Source organism: Oncorhynchus masou, chromosome 26 (assembly GCF_036934945.1).
Source record: "Oncorhynchus masou masou isolate Uvic2021 chromosome 26, UVic_Omas_1.1, whole genome shotgun sequence".
Taxonomy (NCBI): Eukaryota; Metazoa; Chordata; class Actinopteri; order Salmoniformes; family Salmonidae; genus Oncorhynchus; species Oncorhynchus masou.
Genome location: NC_088237.1, coordinates 17,525,883 through 17,542,531, shown reverse-complemented (window position 1 = coordinate 17,542,531; position 16,649 = coordinate 17,525,883). Strand labels below are relative to the sequence as shown.

At 45.7% G+C, this 16,649-nt stretch overlaps 1 long non-coding RNA gene across 2 annotated transcripts; it reads right to left on the bottom strand.

Annotated features, from left to right (window-relative positions):
• Window positions 1-4,259: 4,259 nt before the first annotated feature.
• LOC135514913 (uncharacterized) lies at window positions 4,260-15,643 on the bottom strand. 2 transcript variants are annotated; one of them, XR_010451748.1, is made up of 5 exons: window positions 15,086-15,643; window positions 14,801-14,851; window positions 12,550-12,637; window positions 5,297-5,340; window positions 4,260-5,042 (listed from the first exon to the last, which is right to left on the bottom strand). It is a non-coding gene; the product is annotated as an uncharacterized LOC135514913 (long non-coding RNA). The 2 variants fall into 2 exon arrangements; XR_010451747.1 differs by having other exon boundaries at window positions 14,801-15,643.
• Window positions 15,644-16,649: the final 1,006 nt, after the last annotated feature.

Sequence of the window (16,649 nt, the reverse complement as noted above, 5' to 3'; positions counted from 1 at the left end):
GCTAAGTCTGACCAGCAGAGATAAGTGTGTGTGTGTGTGTGTGTGTGTGTGTGTCACATGAGAGACGAGCAGGTTTTAAGCTCCCCGGCCTCCCCCCTACAGTGAATCAGCCATACTGACAGGTGTGTTCACCTATCATCCGAAGGATAGGGAGAAGGAAGGAGCCCCTACCTGAATTAGTCCAGTATAAAGTATAAGGTATTTATTGCAGAATTTCAACAAATAGTTGTCAAACAGCTCCAAATCTGCATGCACGGAAAGGTCCAGGCTTCAGAAGTCATGGCGGCAGTTTACAGCTGCTGGTCACGTTCCAGTAGGCTGTCTGTCCGTTTGCTTCCACCTTGTCCTATCCTGTCCTGGTGCTGTTATACAGTGACATTTGTTCTCCAGCAGGGCCATTCCTGTTTTTCATTAAAGAACTCTGTTTTCTGTTAAAACCGGGGTCTTCACACAGTTCAAAGTACACTGATCTTTAACCTCAAATGCATGCTCCAGGTCAAATCTAGGGCAGCACTTAGAGTACACTGTCCACACACACACACACACCTGGTGCTGTTACAGTGACATTTGTCTCCACAGGGTCACACACACACACACACACACACATCTTTAACCTCAGTGCTCTCACAAACACACAGCACTTAGATACAGACACACACACACACACACACACACACACACCAAAACTATTTATATCATTGTAATCATCACCAAAATCAATGTCTTGTCGCGTGTGATGAAATACCTTCTTGCCAGTTGTCCTTGTCTGAAAAAGTTGACCTATCCTCAGGGAACTGAACACAGAGATGTGTTCGCACCCATGATGCAGCTCTGTGGGACACAAAGTATTGCCATTCATCAATATCCCTAACTGTACATGGTAATGGAGAGAAATATATTGTTTCAAATTATTTGTGAAAACAACTCAAGACCACTTAACTCTTTCCCAGCACACGCACATGCTGCTCCACTAACTGCCCTCTCTTCTCGTCCCAGATGGCAATTTAAGAGGATGTTTCAGAGGAGGCAAACCACTCTGACGACCTCAAATTACTTCAAGCCTCTGAGGGAACAGCCAATTGATCAATTTAAGAGCATTCAATCTTACTTTTTGCGCATTCAGGCTTGGGGGTTTTACTCAACATCACATGATTTTTTAAATGACCTCTTACCTTGGTGGGGGGTGCGAGGGGTTGCCTGCCAGGTATTTTGGTGGGGCTGTCACCCTCCTTCAGGTTATGGAGGTCAGGCAGGGGGTTGTTGGCTATGAGTAAGGGCTGTCCTGTCCAGGTTGGCCTCCGAGGCCTTGAACATGAGCGGCACTCGATTCTTATGGCGGCTAGACTTCCCTTGACCCTGAACCTCCAGCATCTTCTGACACTCCATCCTGTCATTAAATGCCTGAGAGAGAGAGACCAAGAGAGAGAGAAAGAAAGAGTGCAAATCTAATCTAAGCAAGTATCTAGAAATCTACATGTTGGTTTTTCATTCATGACTGTTTTTAGACAACAAACAGAGTTTGCATTGGTTGAATGTCTGATAAAGATGACACAGGTCAGGGTTGGTAACGGTGTGTGACATTGTGACAGGATGTGTTCTGTGTGTTGTATCAGGGAAAGCTTGACAGAGGGCACGTCAATGGCTGTCTCCGTCCGAGTAGATGACATCGCCGAAGTCAAGGATCGGTAGGATAGTCAGTTTTACGAGGGTATGTTTGGCAGCATGAGTGAAGGAGGCTTTGTTGCGAAATAGGAAGCCGATTCTAGATCTAATTTTGGATTGGAGATGTTTAATATGAGTTTGGAAGGAGAGTACAGTCTAGCCAGACACCTATGTATTTGTAGTTGTCCACATATTCGAAGTCAGAACCATCCAGAGTAGTGATGCTAGTCGGGCGGGTGGGTGTGGGCAGCAAACGGTTGAAGAGCATGCATTTAGTTTTACACGCATTTAAGAGCAGTTGGAGGCCACGGAAGGAGTGTTGTATGGCATTGAAGCTTGTTTGGAGGTTAGTTAACACAGTGTCCAAAGAAGGGCTAGATGTATACAGAATGGTGTCGTTTGCATAGAGGTGGATCAGGGAATCACCCGCAGCAAGAGCGACATTGTTGATAAATACAGAGAAAAGAGTCGGCCTAAGAATCGAACCCTATGGTACCCCCATAGAGACTGCCAGAGGTCCGGACAACAGGCCCTCCGATTTGACACACTGAACTCTGTCTGAGAAGTAGTTGGTGAACCAGGCGAGGCAGTCATTTGAGAAACCAAGGCGGTTGAGTCTGCCGATAAGAATACAGTGACTGACAGAGTCGAAAGCCTTGGCCGGGTCGATGAAGACGGCTGCACAGTACTGTCTTTTATCGATAGCGGTTATGATATCGTTTAGTACCTTGAGTGTGGCTGAGGTGCACCCGTGACCAGCTCGGAAACGGATTGCACAGCGGAGAAGGTACGGTGGGATTCGAAATGGTCAGTGATCTGTTTATTAACGTGGCTTTCGAAGACTTTAGAAAGGCAGGGCAGGATGGATATAGGTCTGTAACAGTTTGGGTCTAGAGTGTCTCCCCTATGAAGAGGGAGATGACCGCGGCAGCTTTCCAATTTCCAATCTTTAGGGATCTCGGATGATGTGAAAGAGAGGTTGAACAGACTGGTAATAGGGGTTGCAACAATGGCGGTGGATAATTTTAGAAAGAGAAGGTCCAGATTGTCTAGCCCAGCTGATTTGTACAGGTCCAGGTTTTGCAGCTCTTTCAGAACATCTGCTATCTGGATTTGGGTGAAGGAGAAGCTGGGGAAACTTGGGCAAGTAGCTGCGGGGGGTGCAGAGCTGTTGGCCGGGGGTTGGGGTAGCCAGGAGGAAAGCATGGCCAGCCGTAGAGAAATGCTTATTGAAATTCTCGATTATCGAGGATTTATCAGTGGTAACAGTGCTTCTTAGCCTCAGTGCAGTGGGCAGCTGGGAGGAGGTGTTCTTATTCTCCATGAACAGTGTTACAGTGTTCCAAAACATTTTGGAGTTTGAGCTACAGGATGCAAATTTCTGTTTGAAAAAGCTAGTCTTTGCTTTCCTGACTGACTGTGTGTATTGGTTCCTGACTCCCCTGAAAAGTTGCATATTGCGGGGACTATTCAATGCTAGTGCAGTCTGCCACAGGATGTTTTTGTGCTGGTTGAGGGCAGTCAGGTCTGGAGTGAACCAAGGGCTATATCTGTTCTTAGTTCTACATTTTTTGAAAGGGGGGCATGTTTATTTAAGATGGTGAGGAAATTACTTTTCAAGAACGACCAGGCAATGCTAGTTATCAACTAGAATAAACATGAATCTGTTTAATTTTCATGAATACAACTTGTCCTTACCTATTTTGTCTTCAACCTAGCCAATACAGGCTCCACAGGAGGCTGGTGAGGGGAGAATGGCTCATAATACCACAGGTTTGATGTGTTTCTTACCGTTCATTCCATTCCAGCAATTACAATGAGCCTGTCCTCCCCAATTAGGTTCTAAAATAATGATATGAGTTGAAATTGCATAGTATCTCAGCTAATAATCATGTACACAGAATGACCTCGGGTCCAAGTTGTACCTCTGTAGAGCTCGAATGTGGAGAGGCACTTATTTTTCTTGCTTTGCCTCCTCCTCTTCCTCTCCCAGTTCAACTGCATTCTCTGGGATGGTCTCCAAGTTCAACTCCATGATCATGTTCATACTACCATGCTAACCACCATCAATGCCATCGCCCACACCTTTATCTACACCTAACAACACACTAAATGAATAGATACCGGTTGTGCACTGCATGTCTCGTCAGAGGAGGAGTGACATGGTAACACAGGCGACAGAGACGCCGAGCAGAGATAAGATAAACTTCCACAACTTGAAAATCTTATTGAGAACATCAGGCTTGCTTGGAACTCATTCATCCCACATTACAGAACAAGGAACTTTCCCGGTTTAACATTCTGTACTCAGTAGACGCCATCTTCTGTGGTTCTGTGCGGTGTCTGGTACAAGCCCTGCAATAAAAGCCTTTCCTGTTTCCATTATCATGTTATAAAGTAAGTGTTGGATTGTGTTGAGTGCTGCTAGATATAAACAGTGATTAAATCTGTTATGAGTGAGGGTATTGTGAAAAGACTTGTTATGATCCCTTGAGCTCTGATAAGTTTTATAGATAGCAGAGCAGGGTTATATAGTTCACATGCAGGTTCGGAACCACGGACACAAATATGATAACATACACACAGAAAAAGTAAAATAAGTATGCAATATCAATTCAGTTTAATTGAACATTTATTCAATAAAAACTTTTAAACTGTCCCACTGGAATTGAGCTCCTGTCCAACTCATTGCGATTCCAGGATCTGTAGAGCAGACCCTGTGACACGTATAATATGAACATTCATCCAATTCATTTGTCTGCTTGACTGTAGAGTTGACATGTAGACATCGTGAAGACATTGAGGCATTGATCCCCAGTCATTATAACCGATTTCAAATGGTGCTAGAAGGCTTTAAGGGGCTCTAAACACCAGAGGAAATCAGTCATCCTTTAAAGGGGAGAGAGAGAGAGAGGATGGCTCCAATAGACTGACTGACACTACCAGAGGCCCAGTGCTGTTCTCCTGTCCCCAAGAACACTGATTTCAAATGGTGCTAGACACTGGGAACATTAATCTAAACCACCATGTGAAACCAGCCTCTGGGGGAAGACTTTCCCTGCCGGACAATAGGGATGCAGTGGTTGCGTGGCAGCAGCAAAGATTTTGGAGGACACTTTGCTTATTTAGAAACTCTGTGCAGCAGTTGTGACATGGATGACAAGTAGATTTACAAAGACAGTCCACTCATTTGGCATAGCATTTCAATGCTTAACCCTACACAAACACAATAATTATCCTTATAAAGTGATCTGTCAGTACAGAAAGTGATCGTGACAGTGCTTTGCTTTTGCAGGAAGTCATTCTGATGAATGTCGTTGCCATGGTAGCCCAGCTATGAGGACAGCTGACGTGTGACATCATCCTCCACACTTTGGACCCTGCAGCAACATTATAAGAATAATATCACATCTTTAGATACTATTCTCGTCACGTCAACATAAAGAAAACATAACACATTACAATATTAGACAGTATAGGACAATGATACAATTTTGTATGCAAAATTCATTACAGCAATCATTATCTATCAACAATAAATGACTGTAAGAAATACGTAACAACATCTAACCAGTCTACTCGTCTTCTATTCTAGAACTCATTCAACAAACAAGAATGTTACAATGTTACTCACCCACCCAACTAACTGTTGTTCTCAGAGCTCAGCGACCTCTCTGCCTGCCAAGGGTCGTGGGAAAAACACATAGAAACACCACATGACCACAGAGTGTGAGTGAGTGAGTGTGTGTGTGTGTGTCTGTGTGTGTTTGGGCAAACACTCCACATCCATGAGTAACCAAACAAACTACTCTCACAGCCACTAAACACTAGTCGTGATATCTTACCTGTTTTACAGTGCTTGCCTCATAGCCTTACAATAACTTCCTTGTGTCCGGCTTACTGTACCTGTCCTGCAGGTATCTATGAACACGGCAGGGCACAGGCTGCTGTCCATGTGACACAGTGACACACCGCTGTGCACCTCCCCAAACCCTATTTCTATTTACAATGGGGCTAGTGTTGACGATGACATCATGACCACCCACCACACACAAACACACACGTGTGTTTCACGTAGGGCGTGGCAGGCAGCACACACACCTGTGTATCCCACCTGATCTTCATCATATCACATTCAGGTGGAGGAATGTACAGTGAGTGAACAGATCACAGCTGGGGTGTTCAGTGTCGGAAAAAACGACTGGGACACAAAGAGCTCTGTGCTGTGTGATGAGAACCAGGCCAAAACACTTACGTAACCATGGCATCGCCATGACAACACAGCTTTGGTCAGTTGGTCACAGAGGTTCTCACAGTCAATCACAGGTGTCTGAATGCTGGGTGTTGGATGACCTATAATGGCCATATAGCACAGTGTATGTCAGAGCATGTTGTAAATAAGGAAATCATAGTTGGATGGAACAGTATCATCACAACGTGGCACTTTTCTACAATCCTGCCTTTGGACACTAGGGGGAGGCATAACATCTCATAAACCACACCATAAGTCGTCACCCACCAGCACGTAGCATGGTAGGGGAGAGGAAAGAGAGAAGCCAACCTCAAACCTAGCAACAACAAAACCCTGTGGGATGAATGAATGAGTAAGAGACAGATTTCAACTCTACCCCCCCATGTGAAAGGAGCTCTTGTGAGGTTTGGCCGTTGCGCTTTCTGTTTCATTCTCTCCCAGGAAGTCACATGCAGAGATAGAGACTCCCACACACCAGCCCGGCAGGCCCTAGCTGCTGTGGGTGACGGTAATGTCCCCCTTCCTGCTGCTGCTCCTCCATTCCTTCACTCGGGGTATCAAAAAGATCCAGAGAGAGCAAGAAAGAGAGAAAGTGACGGTGGTGTGTTTATATAACAGCCTGGATGGTGGTGGAGAGGAGTGGGGGGGGGTAATTTTCCTGAAAATTATATGAGATTCCTTTTTCAGGGAGAGGCCGGCCTATACCTATGCTGGGTAGAGTAGCATCTTTCTTTTGTCCAAACTTGTATGGGCACATCTGCCTTGCGGCACACCTATTTAGTGAGATTAGACTTCATCTTATACTCATCCAAAAAAGTGACACAAGGTTATTAATTTGTTAGTTTCAGAAAAGGGTGGAAACGGTATGTGCTGCAAGTCGTCCACTCTGAGTTTCAAACACACATAAACGCCTCACACAAGAGGAGGAGACAGACAGAGCTCTGTGGATGTGGGGTGACTGCGAGAGGGTAGATTGTGGTCAAGGTGCATAAGAGGAGGATGATGGGGGATGATGGAGGGTTGACTCTGGAAAGGATGTTCTCGTCATTACACAGGAAGAATTACTCACTGCCAGTATGATAATCAGACGACAAGGTTACCCCTCCTGCCGGATATGGCATTAGTTACCTACGGGTTGTGTGTGTGTGTGTGTGTGTGTGTGTGTGTGTGTGTGTGTGTGTGTGTGTGTGTGTCAATACGTGTGGGAGGGTAAAGGGATTATGAGTCATCAGTCAGAGCATCTTTCCCACCATGACAACACATCTAATATAATGCAGATCAGTCATTTGATAAATGTGAGAAACACTGTTCTGATGGGACTCACCATAGCGGAATAGAGAGGACACACTGCTGAGGTGTTAAAACAGTGAGTCATCCAGAGCTTTATGAGGCCTGATGACTGACTCCTCTCTAAGTTCTCCTGTCTTCAACAGGCAGCACGTCAAACCCCTCTATCCCCCTGGGACGACATCATCACTGACCTGAGCGTATCCTTCATTCCAATAAAGATAGCATCTGAGCCATTATATTGACATAACTGTTCCAGGAACTGTGTAGCGGAATGCAGTGCTGAAGAGGCTCAAAAGGAGTGACTGGCATTTCATCAGAGACAGTGAATCAGTGTTGACATACTACTGATTTATACCTTCCCTCCTAGTCTTTTCAGAACCCCTGGAAACTCTGGCTTAAGTCTCTTTATTGGATTCCTGATCAAGAAAGTCAATGGAAAGTCAATGGGAGAAGCTAAAGGAGGAGGTTGCACATTGAAACAGATCTTTCATGATAGGGTACACAGCCAACATGCACAGGTGTCCATGATGTGAATATTGGGTGTGTGTGTTTCTCTATGTGCGCGTGCATGTCAATCTGCATAGGATGTTACAAAACAGGAGCCAACTGAGTAATGATAATGAAGGAGACTGCAGCCCCATCAAAGACCCTGTGCTGTACAGTATGTGAACCGTGACAGATGACGCCATACGTTCAGTACAGATGTGGTGATAAGGCATTAAACTAGATGATGTGGTCATTCTCTGAGGGGCATTCCAGGAGTTAACCAATAAAGACCCTCCATTACTGGATAAGTGTCTCTGTCAGTACCCCTTTCCAGATAATGCGGTTAAGCCTAGCGTGTATCGCTGGGTTCATGTGTGTGTTAATGTGCATTAGCGCGCGAGCGCTAGCTGCGCTATGGGTTCATGCATGGGCCATGCAGAGCAATAGGCTGTACTGATGGCAGGTATTAGCCCACTGTTTGGAGCTATGCTAATGGAAGATCAGTCTGATGGAGGGAGAACAGAACATCCATCATGGTTCTGGAGTAAGTGGGGGCTTTTAATCAAATACTATCGAACATGCATCTATGCAGTAAGCGAGGAATACAGTACAGTGCCAGACTTTTGAATGACACACACACACACACACATACACACACATGAAAATAAGCCCACATCATAAGATAAGATTTAAGAGTTCCTGGATTTTCAGAACACACACAAGGCAGGCTGACGTTTCTCCATAACCTTCCAAAGTATTTTTCCACTGTCAGAGAAAAAGAGGACAATAACAAGTGCGTCTCCTCGCTTGCTAGAGAATCTTAAATATCTGTCTTTGTTTGGATCCAGTTCCGGGAACGGGACGAACGTTGCTCCATTTTCTGTGCCACTGCAAGCCGGGAGGACACGTCTTTCACGGAAACAAATAAACAATCTTAATATCCTAATTGGAGCACAGTTAAAAAAGAAGCCCTTGTTTTTCTGTGTATGAGACTGAAAGGCTCTGTAAATGTGCGAGAGAGAAAAACAGAGACTCTCTTCACCTCCAGCTCAGGAGCAGGCTGCCAGGGAGCCAGAGAGGGATGAGTAGGCCATAGAGAGAGGGGGAGGGGGGCAAGCCAGGAAGAGGGGGTGTGTTGTGGGGCTCTGAGGGGCTAGATGACGGCAGGGTGAGTCACTAAACCCAGATGACGGTGGTAGCAGGAATGATGTGGCATTCAGGACTGCTGTGATCAGCCTCCTGTTTATCTCCACACCTCCCAACTGACAGGGTGTGTGTTTGTGTGTGTGTATTGCAAGAGAAGGGAAAGGGGGGAACCATCCCCCCTCCTTGGAATTAAGCTGAGACAAAACTCACACATCTTGACAAAGTGGTTCACGTTTACAGTAAACCAATTATATACAGATGTGCTATCGTAATTTGATCACTGTGTTGTCAGAGAATTTTGCAGTGCAACAGGAAATGCAAATTGTAGTGTATTTGAGGTTTAAAAAGGCTTCTTAAGTTTAATTTCCACTTTAAATTGTCAGACTTGATTTAAAACATTTTTTTTTTTTAATGAATCAGCCCCTATAAAAACGTCCATTAATTACAATCCACATAATAATTCACATTTCCTGTTCCTGCAGGATTATTTTTCTGCAGTGCGAAACTGGTCAAATTAAGATAGTATATCTGTACAGTACATTCTTAGTCTCTGACAAACATCTGCCACAGCAAACTGAGGACTGTTATTTTCTTACTAAAGCCCTAAAATCCACTTGAGATGGGACACATTTGCTTTTCATTTTGACAGTTATCTGCAGCCCACAAACACTGAGTCACAACAACAACACACACACGCACACACACACACACACACACACACACACATACACACAAAGCAGGCGGACTCCCTGTTGGCCCATCGCCAAGGCAACTTCCCAAAAAGAGAGCTCCTTTTTTACCGTAAACTAATTTTCCAGAAAGCCCCATCCGGCTTCAACAGCAGCCACGCTATGACTGTACAACATTTTTTATGAAGAGAGAAATCTTCAAGTTCAGACATCTGATAGTACTGTGTGGTCGTGTGTTTGAGTGAGTGGGGAATGGTAGATGATTATGCAAGAACTTTATGTCACGGTCTCCAGAGAAGAATATATCATTTCTCTATCATTGGAAATGCAGATGGAAAATGAGCCAACTATTTCTGACCTCCCCCCAGCACCATAGCGGTTCTCCTCAAAGGCGCCCAGTGTTTGCTTGCTGGCTCACGGCCAGTCCAAAGCCCTCAGAGTCTGAGCACTTCTCTCTTCCACCTCTAAAATCAACGACTGTACATCTGAAGAGCATTCCTCAGGCTCCTCTCCTTCCCTATAAATCATTCCTCAGGCTCCTCTCCTTCCCTATAAATCATTCCTCAGGCTCCTCTCCTTCCCTATAAATCATTCCTCAAGCTCCTCTCCTTCCCTATAAATCATTCCTCAGGCTCCTCTCCTTCCCTATAAATCATTCCTCAGGCTCCTCTCCTTCCCTATAAATCATTCCTCAGGCTCCTCTCCTTCCCTATAAATCATTCCTCAGGCTCCTCTCCTTCCCTATAAATCATTCCTCAGGCTCCTCTCCTTCCCTATAAATCATTCCTCAGGCTCCTCTCCTTCCATACAAATCATTCCTCAGGTATTTTTCCTTCCCTACAAATCATTCCTTAGGCACCTCTCCCTCCCTAAAAATCATTCTCCAGGCACCTCTCCTTCCCTACAAATCATTCCTCAGGCACCTCTCCCTCCCTACAAATCATTCCTCAGGCACCTCTCTCTCACGACAAATCATTCCTCAGGCACCTCTCCCTCCCTACAAATCATTCCTCAGGCAGGACTACAGGACGTTTTTGATCTCCGCCTGCCTCAATATCTAAAGGTTCAATCACTCTGTGTTGCAGTGCCACTCCAGAGAGAGAGAGAGAGAGAGAGAGAGAGAGAGAGAGAGAGAGAGAGAGAGAGAGAGAGAGAGAGAGAGAGAGAGAGAGAGAGAGAGAGAGAGAGAGAGAGAGAGAGAGAAAAGGTGTAAGCATATCCAGAATGTTATTTTTCCTGAATATATGTGTACGTGGTTCCCAGTATATGATAAGCTTTGTCATAATATCATGTTTATCTGATTATTCAGTTTATAGTGCACTGTAAGGACTATATAGGGCCACTCCTCTAACGGTCATTAGAGTACACAGGTAGTGTGACGCAGGTACTACATGAAGCACAGGTACACGGCAGCACAGCCTGGTGGTGTCACAAATGTTCACACGTGCTTTTCCAGTACTATGGTCATTTATCACCGCTGTTAACCTTGTCAAAAACATTTGTTACTGGGAAGAACTCTCACACTGCTTGTATTGATCACCACCCCTTGTGTTTACGGTGTGCCGTCTGATCAGAGAGGGAATAAGGAAAGAGGAAGCCGACTCTAAGACATGTAAAGCCCTTCTTGGCAGTGAGCCAGAATGAGAGGAGACGATCCATCATGCTCAGTGTCGTATAGAACATCACGCTGGCTTCCTCATATCATAGAAGGACATAGATTCTCTATACATTAATGTATGTCATCAGCTGTGATGACGACATCCGACTACCATAGAAGAGTGTGTCATCACTTTGTGGAGGAAAACAGTGTGGAAATATTAAAGCCCATATCTATTTTCAGACTTGAGGCTATGTTCTGGAACAAAAGGCCAGAAGCACTGAGCTCCAGTCTCCCTCCAGTGTCCTCAACATTCTGCCGTTGCTAAGTGACCCCTGACCCTGTTGTCGCCAAGGGAACAATGACGCTAATGGGAGCTCTGACAGTGATAGCTACGAAGGGGTGCGTGTGTGTGTGTGTGGAACAGGCTGACCTGGTTTCCCGCAACACTCAGGGCCTGATGTGTAGACACCCTTGGGACCAGCCAAACAGTGACTGTTCTCCAGCATGTGTGGGAGCGAGCTTCACTGCTTCAGAACTGTGTGTGTTCTGCTTCAACTGAGAAGGTTGAATTTGACCCGTAAACATGGACTGCCACACATAAACACACCCGATGACATTAGCAAAACCGTTTGTTCCAACTGAAACAAACTGTTCTGGACCACACCCACATGGAAGTGATGTTATAGTCAAATCAAGTCACTTCCTGTGTTATTCTGAGAACACTCAATTGACGCCCATCGATGCTTTGTGTCTCTGTGTAAGGCCCACAAAAAACATGTTTTCAGAAATCATCACCCGAAGGTGTATTTATCAGAGGTAGGAGAAAAGGGAATTCCCCGTGTTTTACAGTTACAGACACCAGTATTGGAAAGGAGGGACACACAACTCATATTTACTATTCTGTTGACCTACCCTTTACCCTATCTACAGTGCTGGATCCAACTCCATCTATCACAACTTAACAATCACCCCTCAATCTCTGTAACACCCCCTCCCACTGCTCTCCATCTCATTCCTTCTCTTTTTATTTTTATTTCTCTCCCTCCCTCCCTCCCTCCCTCCCTCCGAGACGTAACAGGTATTCATTCACAACAAAGCTGTGAGACGTGGCAGAGTGTGTGTGCATCACCAGAGGGGTGGGTCAGAGCAGGCCAGATTTGGTTACCATCTACTGACGCACATTCACACAGAGACACACACAGATGTAAACAAATACACACACCCACAAAAACGCAAACACGCATACTCTACACAATACTAACACACAATGAAGAAACGCAGGCACTGACAGACACACAAATAACATAAAACAATTCTGAATGGAAATACATCCGCACACACACACTAATTAGTCATTAACAGGACCATGACAAACAGGTCACGGCTTCCCGTATGGTCCTTAGCAAATAAATAGTTTCACTCACTGTCCCCTGTGGCGTACAGTAGAGCTGTCCAGTTAGTCTGCTGACTGAATGAGGGCTGTTTGTCATATCCTCCACAGCCTCCCATTTCCTGAGAAAACACAAGTCATCAACGTGTCACTAGCTTTGATTTTTGCGATTACAAGAATACGATGTCTGGCTATGCAAGACAAGGGGGTCAGTAGTGGGAAATATCAGAGTGACCTTCCTCCATGGGTGTCCCCTTCCGTCCACTCCTACCTCTGTCCACCTGGGTGAGTCTGGCCCCTCTCCTGTCCTCTCCTCGGACTCCTGCTCTACCAAACACAGAGGGTATGTCTATCTCAGCGGTCAACAAAAACTAGTAAAGAAAAGGAAGCCCACGACCATGTGAGAAAGTGTGGCACTGCTAAGTAGTGTGTGTGTGTGTGTGTGTGTTTGAGAGAGACAGCACCTTTACTCTACCTCCCCTGACACTCCCTCTCTCTCCCTCTCTCTCTCCCACACGCACACTTCATGCCCACAGGCATGGCTGCAATGTGTGTTCCTGGGCACGGTGTGATGCCAAACACTCCACTACAGGAAGCTGGAGAGGAGCCCAGCCAAGCCAGGAGGAGAACTGGGAATACCAGGAGAAATGGGAATAGCCACAGGCATGGGCACGCCACAGGGCTGTTGACAAGCAAACAGCAGAGACCACCAACCAAAACGTGAAGAGGAAGTTTAAACATCTACATATTATCCACAGATTATTGTCAATCCCACTTATCAGTTCCCAAGTGTTAGCTATTCCTGAAAGAGCACAGAGCATATTCCCTAGTAGGGCGGCGATTGTTGGTCAAGTGGGGCAATTCCAATATTGCCCCAATTTAGTCTGTAAGTGATAACAAAATGAGAGGCCTGTTTCTGTGGTGATGTAGGAACGGAGGAGGGCTCCACCTGAGTGACCCCGACTCATATCTCTGTACACACTTGGCATTGTGGGAAACCGGACCCAGTTCACATGCTCTCTCAGTGGCATCCAACTTTTTCTCCCACACACACACAAACAACCATGCCATTGACCCTGACCTGTCTACTAACCCTGAAGTGGAGACCCAAGCTGACCTGACTGAATCTGGGCCACTCTAGTGAGGCACAAAGACAACTCAAGTCCCCACACATCCAGAGACATGAGAACAGGAGCTTCATTTTCAATTAGAAGGACATGATCTATGGCCACAAACACACTGCTAAGTCTGACCAGCAGAGATAAGCGTGCGTGTGTGTGTGTGTCACCTGAGAGACAAGCAGGTTTTAAGCTCCCCCGGCCTCCCCCTACAGTGAATCAGCCATACTGACAGAATGAGGCCTTTCTATTACAACAGACACACACACAGTAGGACAATCCAGGTGTGTTCACCTATCATCCGAAGGATAGGGAGAAGGAAGGAGCCCCTACCTGAATTAGTCCAGTATTAATCACAAACTTTGCCATGCCCTTACCTTGTATGTAAGAGTATGCTTGTGAAGATACAGGTTTACGAGTGTGTGGGCGTTGCGGGTGTTAGGTCAAGGTACAGTGGTGCGTGCCACACCCACCACTCCCAGCCATTCACACGCTGATTCCAAGAACATACGGAGGTGTGAGGAGGAGCCTCACAGAAACATAAAACCAGCTGAGTCAACAGCTATAGTTACCTCAGGTGTAGGTGTGTGTGTGTGTGTGTGTGTCTCTGTGAGATTGGTCTCAGAAACCGGAATGTTGCGCAATAAATCTGATTCAAACACGCCTTGGAATGTCTAGTCCATTCTAATGTCCCTTGGAGTCCCTTTCTAATTGATATGGGCTCCTAACTGAGTTGACCCGTTCACAACCGTACAGTAGGTAGGTTAACTCCCTCTCTAGCCTCTCGTATTCCACAGCAATCAACCAGCGTGATTAGAGGAGGAGATAAATGACCTCAGTCATTACAGCGAATAGACAGACTACATCATAGTTCCCTACTAATGACGAAGCACAGAGCTGCACCATATCATCACTAACCTAGCCAAAGGGTAGCCTAAAGCCAAGCTCTGGCAGTATGTGAACAATGAGTTCTGAGAATAAGCGGCAGCATTTGAATAATCACACATTCTACTTATTAAGATCATGATTTGAATCTCCTCTGAATCTGTCCTGACTTGCAGTGATGTGTTCCAATATGACTTCATGTCCTTGGAACAAAAACACACTAACAAACGTCCTGTAATATATTATAAACACGAAAAAATGAAAATAGAAAAAGTAACCTACTGCTGCTGTGAGACTGTCAGCCACCTGCTCTCTTCACATCCTGTGTCCGTCCTGAGAAGGAGAGGAGAGAGGGAAAGAGACGGAAGGAGAGAGAGGGAAAGAGACGGAAGGAGAGAGAGGGAAAGAGACGGAAGGAGAGAGTGGAAATAGAGAGATAATGGGAGAGAAAGGGGAGAGAGTGAGTGAGAGGGAACAGACAAAAAGAGAGGGAGAGAAAAACAGAGTAAGTTCCAGTGAGCTCCAGGGGGGGGGGTCCCTGCCTGTCTCTCTTCCCCAGCAGAGTACCTCTAAGTCCCTGAGGCTGTGCTGCAAGAGCAGCCTGTCCTGGAGCTCTCCACTCAGCGGGTGAGTGTGTCTGTGGTGAGAGAGTGCAAGAGAGAGAGAGAGAGAGAGCGTGTGTGAGAAAGAGAGAGCGTGCGCAATGCTCAGTCATACAGATCATGACCAGTCAAGTCATTCCTGCTCAGTGAGTCAACAGGCAGTGAGCCTCACTCTCTCTCTTCCTCTCTTCCTCTCCCCCTCATCCTCTTTTCTCTCCAATTCCTTCTTTCTCTACCACTCTCCAAAACACTCTCTAAGATTCTCCCTTTACTCCTCTCTGTATATAGATTGGTTGTCTTCCTCTGTTGCAGTTCTTCTAACACACAGCAGTCGGTACTGTTTCCGAGTGAAAACATCCTCTGACTGCCATGATTCACATTTGTAATGGTTAGTGTGACTGTTGTGTTGGGATTGTGTTATTGTGGTTGTGGTTATGACGGGCTGCCATTGTGTTGGAAACCTTGGAGGGTGGAAGGGGCAAAGGAATCTTCAGACTACAATCAAAAACAACTTGTTGAAAGGATTAAACAGATGTTTCATGAAAAAAAAACATTTTGCGGTCCTTCAAAAGGTTGTAATCATGGTGAGAGAGAGATATCTGCCCAAACTAGATGTTAAACACCGTTTCACTGGAATGGAAACACATGGAGACACTACGTTTACATGCCATCACACAGACACAGACACAGACACAGACACACACACACACGGAATGCCGTGGAGAATGCTAGGAAGTTGCCTGTGGTCCTTTCTCGTGGAGTATGCGTGGTGTGTGGCCTGCGGTGTGTGTGTGTGTGTGTTGAAGGTAACTCTCGGTTTCCCGCCAAAATAAATGAACCGTCACTGGTGGATTCCTCATTCCTGACTCACATCCCACTGTACGGGAACACCTGTCTCACACACACACAAAAACACAGACTTGTACAACTAACCTTGTGGGGACACAATATTCAGTCCCATTCAAAATCCTATTTTCCCCAACTCTAACCCTTACCCTTACCTGACCCTAACCTTAACCTTAACCTTAACCCTAAAACTAACACCAGCTCCTAACACTAAACCTAATTCTAATTCTAACCTTAACCATAAACCCCCTAGAAATAGCATTTGAACTTGTGGGGACTAACAAAATGTCCCCAGTTGATAATATTTTTGTTAATTTACTATTCTTATGGAGACTTCTGGTCCCCACAAGTATAGTTAAACATGTCCACATCCATGAACACATAAGTGCTCTGCATCTATGGTTCCATGACTGGACTATGAGTCACTGAGGTTTTCACTCTTGATGTTCTTCATCACGCGCCAGCAGCCAGCACTGTCTGTGTGTGTGTGTTTCAGTGTGTGTGTGTATATGTGTCACCACAGCCCCTTAACAGCCCCTGTCTTTCAGCCCATAACCCTTCACCTAGTTCTGCATCCCTTCCCAAGTCACCCGATACTCTGACCCTGTTCCTCTCACTACCCACAACCACCAGCAGCTATCTGCCTCATACCACCTCCTTCCTCCACCTGCTTCAATCTATCC